Raw genomic sequence first — 16,922 nt, 5'->3', positions numbered from 1 at the left:
AAACAAAACCGCAATTAGGCACACTGGGAGCTGAACGTTAATCCCTTTTACAAAAGGAAATGAGCCACCCGGAGAAACCCAGCCAGGGATACCCAACTGTTGGCATTGTTTGCAAAGAAACTGGTGTAGTAAAGACCAATGAATAGAGGAAGCAATTATAAAAGTCATAAACATAATTACTTAAAATCAAAGTAAAATGGGAACGTTTTGTTTCTTTTATGTTCTTGTCCTCTTGTGTTGTATACATTCTTTTAGAATGTCTCAATTTGAAAGACAGGGGAAATAATTGCACTTTAATTATAAATGCAAGGGAAAACGGTTAAGCTCAGTAATTACCCCCCACCCCCAAGCCTCGGGGATCACTGCAGGAGTAGATTGTAAAGGGTGGTGAACTTCCACAGTGGAACAGTATGTCCTGAGCTCACAGGAACGTACAGGGCCCGTGACAACAGGCGCAAGACGACGCTAGCCAAAAATCCCCTATGGAGAAGGAAGGTGGACCTTAAAGCCTGAGGTTTGTTGAGGAGCCTGCTATTGGCCAGAGAAGGAGAGCCAGTTTCTTAGGGATTTGGTCCCTGAGAAGCTCCTCTTGAATAAAAAGTCCTTAACGCCCATATGCATACGTGCAGTACAATGAGGACTCAGTGGGCTTGAAAACAGAGCAATTGGGGGAGAAATGGGGAGGAAGAGCAAGAACTGGAGGGGAAAGTGTGTGAACATTTGATCAAAGACATCATACAGGAGTATGAAGTCCTTGATCAGAAAGTAGTTAAAACTACAAGATGGAAACTACTAGAAACAAACAATTCAAAGTCTTAAATACTAGTACACAAAGTTAGACGTCTCCTTTTGCTATCCCTCTGTGGGTCCACTCATTTACCCATTTATTTTGACACATATCCAGGCTAATCGGTTGCACCAAGAAGCAACTGTTGGTTTTGCTATCTCCTCCTTCTGTTCTTCGAAAAGAAGGCTAACGTTCAGACGTCCTCTAAAACACCATCTTCATCTGAGATTCGATAGCTGTTGAAGGACAGGGGCACAAATCCACACCTAGCAATCCCCCAAGGGACCAGAATCCTAACAAGAATTGCCCGCACAAATGAGGAGCAAATGTGTAATGTGGTAATAGCTCTCCCATCAGCCTTCACCCAGCAAAATGAAACCATGTGTGCGAATTAGGACCTGTTGCATCCCGAGCTGCCATCTTCCTGCTCTGTGGTGCTGTCAGACAACGGAGACAGGCACGGAGATGAAGCAGGAGCAGAGAGACTGCAGTCAACAAGAATGTGATAAATCACCTCTCCCCAAGGGAGACAAAACCGAGAATAGCGTGATGTAAGGCAGGCAGCACAAAGGGCAGGCAAAACCCTGTGTCTACATTCTCCTTCATTGTCCAAAAATACCAACAATTCAAGAGCTTGTGTGGTTTAGGATTAATGAAATTCTAAGATTTCGTGACCTTCATCTGAACACTAAGTTCCACTTGCAAGCATTTTCTAATAAAGTACAAGTTTGTTCAAAACCAAAAAGGGAAAGATGTTTGACATTTGAGAAGGTAATTTTGGAATAAATATCTGGGATAGAGACAAATACAATATTTCTGTTGTGGTGAAACACTGATCAAGAACAAAGGAAAGAGATTGCTTCTTCTTACAGCTACATATATTCCATCATTGAGGCAAACCAAGAGAGAAACTCAAGGAAGGAACCTAGAGATAGGAACTGAAGCTGACGTCATGCTGGAGGGGGGATTAAAGCAATATTACAAAACATTTCTTATATTTTAAGAAACTGGAACCATTGCTGGACCTCACATCCAAATTAATAACAGACCTAGAGGTCACCTCAGGTTTAAGATGGCTATCTTAACATCTACCCCAATAGTTTGCTTAGCCTGCTTTTAAGAGAACAATGTAACAGTCAATCTTACTTGCCTTGGGTTTGTCCTGTAAACAACGTTTACAACCTAAGCTAATACATATCTGTAATCATGAGTAATATGTTCTTCCATGCCCGGGCCCAAATAATTCGTGGGCATCATTTGTTAAAATCAGCAAATACAGAAGCTGTGAATAACTTCTGAAAATAAACCATAAAGGTCGAAAGCAACCATGTATGGATATTGGTCGATAAACAATGATGCTTGTTATCTGGGTCACTTGGGATCAGTTGGGATCAGTTGGAGCCAGTGACTTAATCCCTTGTCAAGCTTTGTTAAAGGTTTCTGTAAATTATGCCATTCCTCCCCCATGGGATGCTTTCTGTACAGTTCAATAAAGACAGAGCCAAGACAGACACATGGACAGATACAGGTACAGACAGATACAGGCAAGGATTCAGATTCACAGGGCAAACTGACAAGAGGCAGAACACTCGGGGAGCATGAAGTAGAGAATCTAACTCTGTACTTGATCTTGGTTGGACGACTCCTAGCAGAAATGCTTTTCTGTCCTTAGTGTGTAATCAATGCACTGTCATTGACTCAGAGTTGGTCACTAATATACTTAGGCCATGAAGAGGAACACTGTTACTGGCTTTCTCCTCATGGCTTGCTCAGTGTGTCTTATTCTGTCACCTAAAATACCTGCCCACTCAGAGTGGACTGGACTTCCTCACATCTGTCAATTAAGAAAATGCCCTGCAGACTTCCCCATGGGCCAATCTGATGGTGGCAATTCCTCAAACAAATAATTCTTCCCAGTTGGCCCCAATTTTTCACTAACTTGATACAAACTAACCAGCATCCAATGGCATTCAGTTTTGATGGGTTTTGTTAAAATATTAATTATTTACAGTCTGTGTTTAAAATGAGATAGAAACCTTAAAAGATAGGGTTTTAAATAGATTCATGCCATAATCATTCTGTTATGAGGCTGAGGGTTCTGTAAAATGGTGATTTTTTTTTAAAACCTATTTTAAGCAAATTACTCCCCAAATTTTAAGAATTATAGAGATAGGTGAAAACAAGAAGTCAAGCAAGCAAGCAAGCAACTGACCACAGAAACATAAGGATCCAGACATTGTGCTTTTCAGTATAAGAGTATGTGTTTATCTAATAAAATCTAGCATTTATGATCAGTGGGCTACATGAACTGAGTTCTCTTATGTCATTTCTTCAGGACTCTGTATTATCATCAGATTTGGAAGAAAGTCTATAACAATGAACATCACACACTAAAGTTTGTTTAAGCAAGTGTGTTTGAAGGTGGCAGGTCCAATTCAAAAGAAAAGTTAAGACCATTTCCACACATCTATTAAGCTCCCCCCACATCTTGAACATTTTGAACTTTTAAAGCGAGCTGGGAGCTTTACTTTTCAAATCTCAGAAAGACTGATCTAAACACAAGCCAGAGATTTACAGCATCGTGGCTGAAAGTCCACGTAACATGGACCTCGGGATTTGTTAGGTCAGTGTCTCCTGTTGGGGTCACAAGACACCTGGGCTGATGTTCTATTATTCACCCTATTAACCTTGTACAAATATAGGAGAATCAAGATGACATGCTGAGAATGGACGGGGTCAAGATGATCGTTCCCCTGCACTCCACAAAAAAAACAGATTAAACTGCCACACACCCAGCTGTCTAAACAGTCTGATCTTTCTGTTACTTTACTATGAATTCTAAGGTTCTAAAATTGATATGGGCAGGGTACAGAGAAAAATTAGATTCTTCCCCTGGCTTGGCTAAACTGGAAATATCCCATTTTCCTTTACTAAATTCTGTTTCCTGAAAAGTTTTCAGAAAATAGAGAAGCTTGGGGGCAGTTAGTTAGAGATCTGAACATCTGGGGAGAACCTTTCTGTTCTCTGACAGATCTCCCGTCTGCTTCCCTACTGGGGTCAAGAGGGCTACAGTGAATGTGGTCGACTAGGCCATCCAGTAAAGCACAGACTCTCTCCAGGGTGTCTGCCCTCTTAAGAGGAAGACACACTCTCCAAGAAAGCCCCCATAAATCTTCCCTCTCATCCTAATGTCTCGAATTGTCTCACAGACAATACCTGAATCGTTCCTTAGTCTGAGGAGCGTCTTCACCAGCATAAGCCTGGGGTCCTCCACACAACTAAGTTTAGACTAATACATAACAGGAAGTAGAAGAGTGTGGGTGAGTCTGAAACACTGTACTGTTGACAACCGATGGCTGGGAAACTTGGTGTAGATGGCATAGTTAGGAAGACACAGGGCAAACCCTTCAGCATCATTTATAGAGCGTTGGTCTACTTTCTAAGAAAGGTTTTAGATAGAACAAGAGTGTTATGTGAAGGAACCACATTGCAGGACGCCTGAAGTCAGGCTTGCTGGAGAAGAAAACAAGTCAAGAAGGAAAGAAGACAAAACAACAGAACTTTGTCACTGAGAAGATATGACAGACAGATGGCGTAGAATGATTAAGAGAGGAACAGGACACAGGGAACAGGGAGCCAAGCCGAAGGAGAGTCTGGTGGGAGGGAAGTAGACTAATGAACTACGCACTCAGATTCTGGGTATGGAGTTCAGTGGAGAGCTAAGTTCTGAATGAGTATTTTTATGGTTGATAAAGCATACAGCTCGTATTAGGTGTGAGAGTGGGTGGGAGTTAAACAAGGAGAAACAGAGATGAATTTAGAGAAGAGGCTGTGTGAGCCGTCCATACCTAAAGGAAAATTCATCAAGAGATGGACCAGGAAGAAGAGACCAGGAAGTGAGAGGACAGAGACCAGAGGAAGAGCCCAGGAAGTGAGAGGACAGAGACCAGAGGAAGAGCCCAGGAAGTGAGAGGACAGAGACCAGAGGAAGAGCCCAGGAAATGGGAAGTAAGAGGAACCTCACAGTGTATGGGGATTGATGAATCTGAACACAGGGATTCTGGAAAAGAAAACAGGGTCTAAAGAAGACCATCGGATGGCTTTCTTACTGACAAGCCACAGAACGTCACGTTCTTGTAGGTCCTACTCTTAGCAGGATATGGTGCTAACTTAGTGAGTGGAGTGATCTCCACCAACTCCTGAGAACGCTGTCCTGGTGATGCTCTGCTGTAACAGACACACAGCATCTTCAAAGCCCCCGTCAGCACCTGCTCCAGAAAACTTAGTGTGAACAAAGTAAGTGATTTTGTTTATAAAATACTGCTGGAATAGTTCCTTCCCACCGGTGCCAATGGCCTGTATACAGTAGGTGCAATCTGCAGAACTTTTCTGATATGTAATTGTTTTTGTTATATATTAAATTTCTATTTCTTAATGTATAGGAGTGTATAGTAGGTAAATCCATGAGCTGAAATGTGACTTACAATCAATTGGTGTGGGTTTCTTTTTTTTATGTCAGAATACGCCAATGCTGGTGTGCTAAAATGAATTGCGAATGGAAAACTCATGCTAGCTTTCTCCTACCTAGATTCTGAGAGCACAGCCTACATGAACTGCGCTCTGAGTCCTGTATGGGCCGCTTAACTGAGAAACGACTCCTATACTGTACATTTCACACACCCAGCTCACTAAGTTCTACTGTGTCTCTTTTAAAATACAGTGCAGGACTGGGCAACCGTCACTACAGCCTAATTTTATGACGCCTTCACACCCCGCCCCCCAACTAATTCCACGCCACAATGGCCTCCGGTAAGCCTCAGGAAACCACTAATCCAGACTCTGTGGCTACCCAACCAGCTCTTCCACACAGTCCATCAAATGAGGTGATAAAGCGTGGTCTCTTCTGACAGGAGGCTTCCTTCCATGCAGCCTGACATTTGCCAAGCTTCTCCATGCTGTGTTGTGTTGTGTTACCCCATCTTGCTCCTTGGGGGTCGCTGAATACACTATGCACCTTATCACCCATTGTGGATGTGTGGGTGGTTTATATTTGGGTGCCAGTGGACACGAACCCGCCATCCCCATGAAACCTAAGGAGTTGGAACTGTCTGCCAAGGGGCAGTGACACTGCACTCCCACTAACAGTGTATGAGCGCTCAGCTTCTCCTAGCTCCGGCTTCTCCTAGCTTCAGCTACTTTTGTTACTCTCTCTTGTTTGTTTGTTGCAAGTATTTGGGGGAGGGTTATTTTTAAAAATAGGGGTGGAGGGCTATCAAACTGCGGTGTGGTTTGCATTTCCCTAAGGACGTCCAGTTGATATTTTCATTTTCTGCTTCTAGGCCTTTTGTGTATCTTCTTTGAAGAAAAATGTATTTAATTCCTTTGCCTATTTAAAAAAACATTTCATTATTGAGTTTTATGGTGCTATGAATGAGAATAGCCTCTCTAGTCTCATATGTTTGAATACTTGGTACCCAGTAAGTGAAACTACTTGGGAAAGAGCAGGAGGTGTGGTCTTCTTGGAGGAGGTGTGGTCTTCTTGGAGGAGGTGTGGTCTTCTTGGAGGAGGTGTGGTCTTCTTGGAGGAGGTGTGGTCTTCTTGGAGGAGGTGTGGTCTTCTTGGAGGAGGTGTGGTCTTCTTGGAGGAGGTGTGTCACTGGGGTGGGCTTTGTAGTTCCTTTCCCAGTGTACTCTTTGGCCTCTCCTTACACTTGGCAAGATTAAGCCTCCCAATTGATAAAAGTAGAATATATTTCCATTTAGACTTTACTTCAACAGTATTTTATAGTTTTCAGTATGTTAATTTTTGATCCCTTTCAAATTTATTCCAAAGCATTCCATTCTTTTGGACCTTATTATTAATGGGATTCTCCTAGTTTCAATTTCAGAATGCTCACTGTCAGTGTACACAGCATTGTTTTGCGTATTGAGGACGAGCTGCAGCAATGATGAACCAGTTTACCCAACTCTCCTATCTTCTTAGAGTACACTGCAGGCTCCTGATGGGACATCTCAGTGCATTTGGGTGGTATCTTAGCGGCTCAGCCCATCATCCACACCACGGACACACCATTCGCCATGTGGAGACCAGGCTGTGTCCTGCTCTAAACTATTCACGATGTAAACACTGGTTTTCAGTTTGTACCTCATCCTAAAACACTCCCTCTCACAAGCAGCTTCTGACTACATCCTGAGGATGGGACATCACGGTGAGCCTGGGTATGTTCACACACCACCGCCACCTATCCGGCACCACCCACACAGTACAGACGGATGCATGACTTATTCCTGTCACCTTATTAATATGTCATGGTAAACAGGAGCATACTGAAACCATATCAGGGAGACCGGGGTCAAGAATTTATCTGGTACAGTGGACTCATGAGAGGGATTCTTTAAACTCCCTCATGTGGACCGCATGAAGAGGTAAACATTCACCATTAAGATGGTGATGTCAATGACCGTTCAACCACTGACCTGTCATCATGGATGTGCATCAAGGGTCAACGGGCAGAGAACTCCCTGCTATTCCTCAGCTAATCCCCTTGTTGACTTAACCTACTGAATTGCCTTTTGTTCATCCTCATGTGCGTGCCTCTGAACCTGCTGCCCATACATCTGTTCATTTTGGTTAGTAGCCAGGCCTTCCCTTTTTACCTGTAGCTGGTTTGGGCTTGTTATTATAGCAACATAGACTCTGTTTGCCCTTTTATCAGCCTACTTCTGAAATCTCTGAAAACTCTTCTGTAGTCTTTTTATCCCTTTATCCATTTTATATCCCATATAAAAACACTCAGACACACAGACAGTAGACAGACACAAATAATGTGTGTGTGTGTGTGTGTGTGTGTGTGTGTGTGTGAGAGAGAGAGAGAGAGAGAGAGAGAGAGAGAGAGAGAGCTCTGATATAAGAGTTAAAATTAGTAACTAAAACTGGAATAAAGGAATGTGTTCTTCTCAACCAGATTGCTCAGTCTAAAATATTAAATGGAGAACAGACTATTGTATTCATTTTGAGTAGTGATAAAACCTTGTGTCTTACTTTGAATTCAAACATGTCATTACTGAGCACTTCCACACTGAATATATTCTCCTGCCTTGTCCCCTTGATGTTTCCTGCTTTCAAGAATTCCCTAAGTTTCTTAAAATTGTGCTAATGTGATTACTGCACCTAATTAACATGTCTCATGTGTAAGTTAAACTTTACCACAAATATGCATATATTCATATATATGAACAAAAAGCACTATATATGCATATTTAAAGAGATAGATATCTAGACAATCAGAGAGACAGAAATAGACAAATACTAACAATAGTTTCAGGTATCCATGGGGACATCTGGGATTTATCCCTTGAAATGAAGGAGAGACTGTTGTAGTGTTCATCTTCTAGTTAATTCCCTCTATTTCTTTTCTTACCTAGTTGCCCTGGCTACCACTTCCACTACGCCTGAGTAGAAATGGGGGCAGCATACTCTGTTTTGTTCCTGCTGTTGGAGAAACACGCTTTTATTATTTAAGAAGCTTGTCAGCTGTTTTACACAGAGGCACTTGGTCAGGGGAGTGGAAGTCTTTTCAAGAAATGCCTAATGTGTAGATCTTTTTGACCAGGAAGTGACACTAGCAAGTTTGGTTTCTGTTGTTTTCCATGTTTTCCCCCGCATCTTTTGTAGAGATCACGGTCTTTAATCTGCTCTGATATTCTATGTGGATTCATTTAAAGATGCTGAGCCAAGTTTACATTCTCAGGACAGATCTTAACTGACAGTGAAGTGTAACCGCCCGTCTGTGGAAGGAGACCTGCTACCGACAATGATGCCGAGTTATTTTCACACAGGACCTCGCCTTCTTAGTTCTTGATTTTAAACAAATGAGATTTTTCCAAATCAATGTTTTTGCCAATTGCATTCCTGTCTTGCTAAGAGAAATTGATTTTTTTCATGCCATTCTAAACTGAATTCAGCTCTCTAAACTTTATCTGTGTAGAATGAAATGTTAGTCATTACATGGCTCTATATCAATAAAAGATGATACATTCATTTCTCAAGACCAGCCAGAGGGCTGGCACAGGATTATTTTCTCTCAATGTATTTATGAGACATTTGAAAAATGCAATCCCTAGAATCTTGTGAGTTTTCCCCATACAGCAAAAACATAGAAAGTCAGGAAAAGCGGTTGTATCACTTCTAAATGATCACTGTTGAGCCTTCAACTCTAATTCACAGATATCGGTTTTAGTGATCAATAACAGCATCTATGTTTTATGGAAAAAAGTTGAATGAGGTGGGCGTTTAAACAAACACAGAATCTCCAGCTTCTTGATCCTTTTTCTCTTTAAAAGGCAAAATATTTCAAGCAATTTGTTTGGAGTTTAAAAAGTAATAATTAAAATGACCCTTTTAAGAAGCCTTTAATTCTTTAAACAACGAAGCATCGATTAGACACATGCTGTTCATTTACAGATTCAAGAAGTTACTGCTGATTAGAAGCCTTTGATTCGTCACATACCAAGAACTAATCATGCATGGTCTGTAACTATCAGGAATTTGCAATCTGCTAAGAGGATGGATATAAAACAAATCACAAGATGCCTGATCACCCTGAAATACAACACTGTGTTAAAGCAGAATTCTCACTCGATTCAGTTTTGACTCTCAGAGTGAGTACCTGGAAGTCATAGTATCTGATAAAGGACCTTAAAGATTATGACAAACATTCACCTATAGAGGAACAAGAAGTGTTTTCCAGGTAATAGGAGATCCAAACCATGGAGGGAGCCCATTGTGTGAGGAATGAGCTTTCCTTTGAGTTGAGGTAATAGAAGATAAAACAGAAAAGGTAGAGAAAGACCTAGAACACTTTGCTGTCCCTGTTTCAGAGCAAAGATGGGGCAACTGGATCTTGGAAAGTGGGGTGGAGGCTGAACAAGGGTTCCCTGTTGATGAAGAAGTCCTGCATGTGCTGGTAAATAAGGCAGGAAGGAGTTAATAATGATGACGGGGGCAGTAGAGGCCATCAAGCGTCAGCTGATGAGATCAAGATTCTGAGAGAAAAGGACAATGCAATATCATGAAAGCAAGAAGGAAGGGTAAGAGGAAGACACAGCAAGTGTTGTTAGTGACCTGGAATTAGTAAACCAGCAATGGCATTGGAAGAGGAAATCCATGGTCTCTTCATTAACTCTGAGTTACAGTGAAACAGCTAAATTTTGGAAAGTGATTGTCAGCCAAGAATCTAGGCGGATGAGGCCATCAGTGCAGTGGAAGTTATATATAGAGAAAGGAGATCACAGTAGAAGCAAGAAGGAAAATGTTCTGCCTTTCTGTGAAAAGAGCCTGACAGCTCAGCTTTTCAAGTCCCCTGCTGCCCCAGGAGCTGCCGCCATCTTTCTCGCTTCCTTAACTTAAAGATTGCAGCTTTTGCTTTGCTTCAGCTGGAGTCGGTGTTTTTAACCATTACTGACAGGAGACTGAGAGTTTGAGCATGAGACAGTGTCTCTGACGACTTGACTTTCTGATGCCTGTTGAAGTTCAGCTCCTACAGTTTTGAGTCATGCACACTAAGGAAAATGCTACCAGGCACTGGAGAGAACACAATTCCACAAAAGGAAAGTCAACCGCTGTCAACAATCCCAGAAGTTTATGTGAAAGATGGAGAGGGGTAATAATCACAGAAATGATGGAAGGGAAGGACATTCTTCTAGGATAGTGGACAACACCAGGAGCTGTGTGGAAACAGTTTAGTCTATACCTTCACATCAGTGTCCTATGCCACTTCAGGGTTATGCTGCAGTATCCATCCATCCATCCATCCATCCATCCATCCATCCATCCATCCATCATCCATCACTTAGCTCTCACCTACCCATCCCATCCTGTCTACCCATCTGTCCATCCATCTGTCCATCCTTCCATCCATCCATCCATCCATCCATCCACCCATCCTTCCATCCATCCATCCATCTGTTTATTATTCTATTATCTATCAACCTATTATGTATCTATCATCTATCTATCTATCTATCTGTCTGACTGTCTGTCTATCATCTATCTATCCAATGTATCTATCATCTATCAACTATCATCATCGTCATCTACCTATCATTATCTATTTATGGATCTACACATCTGTACCTCTATCATCCATACTATATTAATCTGTATCTGTGTATCAGCAAAAAATATCTATCTATCTATCTATCTATCTATCTATCTATCTATCTAATTTCTTGATCCCCTTTTCTATTGCTGTCAGTCTAGGAAAGTGCATTTGAAAATGCTCTTTGTACATTAGTTTTTAAACGCTGGAACTTTCTCACAGTTTTGTGTTCGCAATAGTGCTTTTAAAAGGCCTCTATTGAGCGATACCATAAATGGTTCCCCGTTGCCTGAACTTAGTGCTGGATCTTCCTAGACACTGGTTTGTAGTAACTCAGGCATGAAGTATTGGCAGCAAGAAACAATGCCACCATGATGTTTGCAGCCTTGTGACAACACTCTGGAAATGATTTCCACTTAAATACATAAAGGATACTGGTAACATAGTCAAACAACGTGAGCTTTAGTCTTTGATCTATATTCCAAAATGGTTTTCTTAGACAACACAGCCACTTATCAATAGTTATTAGCTGCACACACACCTTCTATCATTTTATTCAGGGTGAAAATATGCTGTTACCCTTCCTTAATCCAAACTTAAGACACATGGGAAACGAGATTACATTTAGAACATGGACTTCAGGACAAATCGAACCAATTACTATTTATTACTTTAAAATGCTGAAGATTCAATAGGGTTCAGCCGCTCATCTGTGAGACGATGCCTCTAGGAGTGGGGTGGAGCCCTGTTAAATTGCCTTCGGCATCTTTCTTGGTTTTTATTCCTACTCCCAGCCCTGGGGATCAAACTCACACTTAGTGAGCACTCGGCCCCAGAACCGTATTCCAGTAGACCCTCGGTCTTCCTTTGCTCTCATTCCCCCACCTCTCTCAAGTTCCTTGAAAGTCCCAGTGCAGAGAAGATGGATGGAAAGCCTCCCTTTAAGGTTGGATAAAAGCTTGAACACGAAAGTCAGGACATTCCAAAGTTAAATGAACTATAACCATTTGGACCTGGCCACGTTTCAGGAATTCAGCACTGGCGTGCGCCTGTTCTCATTAGTATATGGGATGTAAAACTTTGATGTTTCGTAAAGCATTTTGGCAAGACACTGAAAGAAAACTAAAGATGTGGGGCTGTCCTCAACATTCTAATGATACATTTAAGAGTAATTTATTTTTATCTTCTCTATAAACGGTCTCAAGTGAAAGTGAATTTAGTGCTACGTTCCTCTGTAGCAGTATGATGTCATGAGTGGTGACCTATTCTCATAGAACTGGAATGTCTATGCTCATCCACTAATAACATGCATACTACGTAAAATTTCTATAAAGAATGTTTCTTAATTGTATTTTCTTAGTTCTGTTTTATTTTGAAATTTCTCATACCAGGTTAAGTTCTTTGATTTTTCAAGTAGGGTACACAGCTAGGGGGTACATATGGGAATTACAACACATGCTCAGACTGAGCAAGGCCCTGTTTTCAATCTCCAGCACTTCAAACAGCAGCTGTATATTCACTGTGTGATGTAAACGCCATTTGTGTAAACATGAAAAGGGGATTATGTAACTGGATATATCAGTGTGGAAGGCTCATTCTTCAGGCTCAGCCTATAGAGTGCATACTTTGACTTTCACAATGAAATGCTGGAGTCACAAACATATAATATAGTTATTTTCTAGTACTTCCTGTGGAAAATGAAAACAGATCAAGATGGCCAACTCTGCAGCCTGCAAATCTCACAGGTGAACCTCACTAGACGACCCCTCTGATCGGCCGATACAGACACATCCATCCTGCACCACGGACCACCTGCTGCTGTAGGAGAAAATTCGCTGCTGCTAACCCGTGAGGAATGACTCTGGACAGTTTTCATAGGAACCTGAACGCTTCATAGGCTTCAGTGAGACTGAATTCACCTCATGATGAAGGCTCCCTGCTCCTCCTCTTGCTCACTTTCCCAAGAGCACAGATCTCCTGATGTCTCCTCCAAACTCCTGGTATGCCCTGGCCTCCGTTGGACAACGGCCACTGCCAAGGATGGCACATACCAGGAGTTTTCCTTCCCCCTCAGCCATGTTTCATTCCTTCACACCCTCAGACCTTTGCTCAAACAGCAGCATCTTCATGAGTGTCCAATCACAAATAAAATTTCATGACATCATTTTATAAACTCTGCTTTTTTCCTGTTGATTTGATCACGTTTAGCCACAGAGGTTTACAAGCTTCTCGTCTCTTCTTTGTCTCTAATACAGTCTTCCTGTGAGCAAGGATCTGGGTGACTTTGGTTTCAGTCTCTATGCCCATGCTAGAAAAACAACAACTCAAACGTTAAACTTCTGAATTAATGATTCTGGCAAAAGTGGTCCTTTTTGTGGAGGGCGTCTTTACTGCACCTTCTATTGTAAGGAAACTCAAAATTGAGATTTCTACCTTCTCATCAACAACGCCAGGAGAACTTTTCCTAACTGTTCGTTGTGATCATTTAAGGGACAAGTGAGGGCAAAGTGCCTGTGGCCTCTGTCACCCCACCAGTTTGGCAAATGTAATTGAGATATAGTTTAGAATTTACTTTAGAATTTTGAGCATCAAAGTCCAGGTTCAAAGCACCTCTCTGTTCCTTTCAGTCCACGGAGGACTCGGTCTTCTGACGTGACCCCACATCTAGTTTTGCGTCTATGAAAAAGGCGCTTTGGGGGCTCTTGATCTTTCCAGTGATCAACAGACATCCGGCTGCAAGAACCACGTGCTTACTTTACCAGTTTTCAATACTACACAAAGGATTTGAAGATATACTAGCCCCGGTGAACAGCACTGGCTTCTAACGTTTGAGAAAATATCCCTGGATTGAGCAAAGAATAATTTCCTAACCACTGTCTTATGCTAAATAAATTGAGTTATCTGAGTCTCAAATGCTCATGCCTGTGAGTTGTATGGAACTAACTGGGGCATGGGGAGTAGACTGAGCCAGAAGAAACTGACCATCTGGCTTTCCTGTCCCTCAGCACCACATCATTGACCTCATCAGTATTATCAGATCATGCAAATATATGCTCCGGTATGCCAATTTTAGTTTTGAAAAAAATTTTTTACAAGATTTATTTATTAATTATATATAAGTATACTGTGGCTATCTTTAGACATGCCAGAAGAGGGCATCGGATCCCCATTGCAGATGGTTGTGAGCCACCATGTGGTTGCTGGGAATTGAACTCTGGAAAAGCACTAGAAAAGCAGTCAGTGCTCTTAACCGCTGAGCCATCTCTCCAGCCCCGAAAATTTTTGAAAACGTGGAAAAAGCTGACTTATTGGATGCTGTTACTGAATGTCCATCCTCACTAGAATGGTACATCAAAAATCTAAATAAATAGTGCCATAAAAATACTGCACTTCATGACACACGTGACAATTACAGCCAAAAAAGTCAAGCAGGACCATACCAAGTGGTGTAAGACAGCTCCTACTGTCCTGATGGGTAGGCACTGACTATGTGCTACAGGCGCTCTGTTCTACCTCCCTCCCCCTAGACATGAATAATACTTCCTCCCTAACTTACTGTTTCCATCTCTATGTTTCCTCTTACTTGGATATACAGCTCTTAAAAAAGTTATGACAGAAGTCAAAAGTGTGACCCGCCTGTGTATGTGCATGAGTGCATGGTGTGTGCGTGCATGCTTGTGTGCAGGTGTAGAAGGATGTGTGTGTGTGCGTGCATGCTTGTGTACAGGTGTAGAAGGATGTGTGTGTACAGGTGCAGAAGCATCTCTGCAGGTGCGTATGCATGTGGAGGTCAGAGGTCAGTGTCAAATCTTATCCTCTATTCTCCATCCTAGTCGCTGTCATCACCATCATTGTTGTCGTCATTGCTGTCCTCCTCCTCCGGTTCCTCCTCCCCCTTCTGACGCAGGTGTTTTTATTGAATTGACTGACTGGAGTGGTTGGCTAAACGCTCCAGCGTCTCACTCATCTCTGCCCCTCCCCACCAGGGTTGGTGTCCCACCCTGAAGTGTCTTATTTGGCTGCTGGGAATCTGAATTTAAATACCTCACCCCCCGAGTTTTCTCACCAGACCGGATCTAGATATTTCAGCTTTTGACTTACAGCCCATAGTGATTCAGTGGGGAAAGAAATTTGCTGCCAGGCCTGACTATCTGACTTTGAACTCCAAGTCCCACAGTGTAAAAGGAGTGGACGAATATCTGCTAGCTGTCCCATGACTCCTTCAGGCATACCGTGGTATACCTACACTAAGTAAAATAAATACACAGACATAGTAGAATAAAAGTTAAAGAGCTCCTTCTCTTCAACACTTCCACTGAAAACTATCTATGTGGCTTCTTTCCATGAACCATCTTGCCTAGTTTGAAATCTAAAAAGAAATGGACTCTAGCAGCCCCTCACACAGTCCTGTTGTTGGCTCACTAAAAGGACGCTGACTTGACAACTTTGCTGTCAAGGCGGCAGCAAAGTTACTGGCCACACACGGAGGCCATTTTTGCAAAGAAATTGAGAAGTCTATGATCAGCCCTCAGGTCGGCATGCTGAGCAGTGATCTGGTCTCCTGCTGAGTTAGCCTGGTGAGTTCAGGACCACTGCTCTGCCCTCCCTCTGGAGTGCCTATCACTCCCGGACCCTTGGTCTCTCTTTCTTGGATGTGGTATGTCTGTTTATGAGATAAGGGGCATCTAAAAGTCAGGAGATAACCCTGCTTCTAGGTTTACTCTCTTAGATGGTTGATGGGTGAACAGGGGCTTCCACTCCCCAGCTTTGATTTAATCCACCATCTTCCAAATGAATTTGCTCTAAACTTCAGCCCGATATAAACGCGTCATAAAAAGCAAAATCTTTAGGTTATAGAAGTTTTACTATCAATTTGTCTGAGTACAAATAATTACTCCTAGTTTTAAATAGATTTTTAATATACTTATGTGGCTCAAAGTAGGTAAAAAAAAAATAAAAAGAAACTTAGGCTGGGGCAATTGATGAGAAAACACCTCCCCATCCCCTTTTCAAGCCATCCAATGTCCATGGTTTAGGGCACTGAATGAGATTTCCTTCTGTCATTCCTCTGACATTGTATGCAGATCCAAGAGAACAGACACAGAAAACTGACTCGGACCAGCAGGGGGGATGGCTAGAAGATGAGAAGGTAAAGAAGACAGAAAGGCTGGGGTCAGGAGGTCTTGTGCGACCTATGTCTTATGCCAAGCCAGTTTATTAAGAACAGCATTTTCTATACTATTTTGTGGAAGAGAATTGGACAGAGTCAGTAAAAAGCCATCATACAGTGGGAGGAAGTCAAACAATATTGTACATGGAGCACACAGGACACTTAAGGGGCATCAGAAACCAAGCACACAGTGACCTTGGGATTGAGAATCGCAAGTCTACATGGCCAGAAGAGTAGGTTTCTCAGGATCTCAAGCCATAACTTGATCTCAAGCCAAGGCCCTGGCCTCTGCCTATCACTGGCTCTACCAAACATATTCCTGGTTTTAGAGAAGAAATTATGTTCCCTGTTTACACATCAGGGTCTCAGGGAAAGCCTTGTTTGGAAAATCCCTCAACATAAATAAAACAGTTTATATATAAATGCTTTATAACTTGTTTTTGTCATGGGAACTAATATCTCCAATACATTTACATAAACCTAAGGCATCCACATCTTTAAAAGGTCATCATCTCCTATTTTGTACTTCATGCCAATCAGTCTTCTGCTCTCTGTATTGTTTACTGTAATTTAACATTACAGAAGAGAGTAACAGATCTTATATCTATCAATTTTAATGATGACTATAGATAAGATAACATCAAAGGATTGAAATCAATAAATTAAATGGCATGTATGTTTGTCTTTTGAGAGTCAAAATTATTCCTGATATAGGCTGCAAGGAATCTGGTGACCATGACCATGTTTCTAACACCTGTAGTGGTATAATTTTCATTAGAATTTTATTTCATCATAGATTATAGTTAAAAAGTTAGCTCAGTATTGGTTTGCATAATTTATTCTATGTAAGGAAACACATGTTTAA

At 41.8% G+C, this 16,922-nt stretch overlaps 1 protein-coding gene across 1 annotated transcript in view; it reads right to left on the bottom strand.

Annotated features, from left to right (window-relative positions):
- The window catches only part of Fbn2 (fibrillin 2), a 207,062-nt gene that overhangs the window by 115,382 nt on the left and 74,758 nt on the right, over positions 1-16,922 (bottom strand).

The sequence above is a fragment of the Rattus rattus genome, chromosome 15 (assembly GCF_011064425.1).
Source record: "Rattus rattus isolate New Zealand chromosome 15, Rrattus_CSIRO_v1, whole genome shotgun sequence".
In the NCBI taxonomy this organism is placed as follows: Eukaryota; Metazoa; Chordata; class Mammalia; order Rodentia; family Muridae; genus Rattus; species Rattus rattus.
Note: the sequence above shows the minus strand (reverse complement) of the source record. Positions and strands in the feature narration are given on the sequence as shown.